The following is a 2,002-nucleotide window of genomic DNA, read 5'->3' on the forward strand; positions in this document are numbered from 1 at the left end:
TCCTTCTGTTTGATCAGGATTCCCTCCAGAGCCTCCTGGTACTCCTGCACCTGGATCACATCAAAACACTTCCTTTGTTAATAAAGGAGGTAAATACCGTCAAACACTGATGCACACACACAGGCAGAGTCTCTGAGATTTAAATTACCTGTTCAGGGCTGTTGATAAAGATGCCATCCAGTATGAGGTAGGTCCAGAACAGAGGCCACTCGCACTCGATGTTCTCAAACAGCTTCAGCTCTGCGGACTCGTAATAGAGTCTGTTTGGATCCTTTATGGAGACAGTACAAACCTTCAGCTGCAGTACTTGCAAAATCAGATCCAGATCTGACTTCTTTCCTCTGTGAGAGTCAAACCGTCTCAAAAATCAGAGTCTCTCAACATGAACCCGATACTTAAACAGAGATCCTAAATATGTCCACTTCTCTCAGGAACTGTTTGCAGGCTGTAACCATGTGTGTGAACTTTTATGATCATGCACAACAAACATACACATAAGTAAGATTAGGGCTGTGCGATATGACCAAAATCTCATATCCCCATACAAGACGTCTATCGTCCCGATAACGATATAAATCACAAACATTTAACATTTTCTGTAAATTCTGTGAATCTCGGGCAGCTCGCCTCGTGTGACGTGTTTCCAGCTGCGCGTCGCGTACCTGGAGTCGAGTGTTTTAACTGATGCATGAAATGTTACATTTTTAGTCACAAGTTGTAACGGACGCAGTTTTCTTTGTGAGTATTTATTACACGGCGTGCTGTGGGGAAAAGCCTGTTCTAACGTTTGAGTCTAAGGTTTATTTTTTAGCACCTGATGGCTCTTTTTTGCTTCTCATCCGTAAATACTCTGCATCCTCTTTTACGTGATTCAGTTTATTTTGAAAAGTCTCAACAGGATCTTGAGCTTTATTGTGAAAGGTTTATGTGGAGAATAAACAAGCAGACACGTGATGGTTTTGCTTGTTGCTAACAACAACGCATAAAACCAGGCGCTTGTCCGTTCGTAGTGTGGTTATATTAAACATAAGAGAAAGAGAGAACTTTAAGAAACTAATATAGCCACTACAGTGACCATCAAAACCATGAAAAAAAAATGTTGCCGTAAACAGTTTATTTTGCGACACCACGAAACAAACGATAGCGTAAAATGAAACGATAGATGTTTTTATATCGTCATCCGATATATATGGTTATATCGAACAGCCCTAAGTAAGATTAAGAAGATTAATATGGAAAATTGTATAAAGTAAGAGTGTCTTGGGTCTTTTGTACTTTTGTTCCTTTCCTTAAAAAAATAATAAAATAAAAAAAAATGTATGATGCCAGTGCTTCCCTGTCTCTACTTCCCTGACAAATCCATGTCTGTTCCCCTGTATCCCCCTGAAATCTATACCCATGCAAGGAATTTCACTTTGTCCTGTCACAAATGTTTGAGTTTTCCCATAACTTCATCTTTGGTTTGGATTTTTCTCCTCAGATTCCAAACCAAATCTGAGGAAAAATGACCCTGACAGATATTAAAGAGTAACACTCACAGATGATTCAGTGCTACAAGATAAGCTGTAAAGCTGCAGACATTTGACACACTCCTTTAACCAAACATGCTCTTTTCACAATCCCATATGCAACAACAAAGCAGCACAAGCCTGGTGTTCGCCTCAGACGTGCCACCAAGCTTCATAACAGTGAACAGAGTTTAAGCCACAAAGTTTGACCACATTAATAAAGCAACAAACAGATCAGACAGCTGTGCATTTACTGACTGCAGGAGACAAAACAGAAAAAAATGCTACATAGATTCAGTCGAATGTTTTTTCTTCTTCTAACCCAAACAAATAGATATAAATAGATTATCCGACAGGACGGATTAGAGGGAGCATTGACCTTTACAGGTTGTTTACCTCTTTGGGGGTTCTGTGTCCATCTCTGAGAAACCTGCAGCAACCGTATCGACCCTGAACAGAGACAGAGGAAATCAGCACCTCAAACATAAATACAC

The 2,002-nt window shown here is 40.0% G+C and overlaps 1 long non-coding RNA gene across 1 annotated transcript; it reads right to left on the reverse strand.

Annotated features, from left to right (window-relative positions):
- Positions 1-1,988, reverse strand: LOC102308507. The gene is made up of 3 exons (XR_318251.2): positions 1,905-1,988; positions 149-271; positions 1-50 (listed from the first exon to the last, which is right to left on the reverse strand). It is a non-coding gene; the product is annotated as an uncharacterized LOC102308507 (long non-coding RNA).
- Positions 1,989-2,002: the final 14 nt, after the last annotated feature.

This window comes from Haplochromis burtoni, unplaced genomic scaffold (genome assembly GCF_018398535.1).
Source record: "Haplochromis burtoni strain Fernald_Lab_line unplaced genomic scaffold, NCSU_Asbu1 Contig_5211, whole genome shotgun sequence".
Lineage (NCBI taxonomy): Eukaryota > Metazoa > Chordata > Actinopteri > Cichliformes > Cichlidae > Haplochromis > Haplochromis burtoni.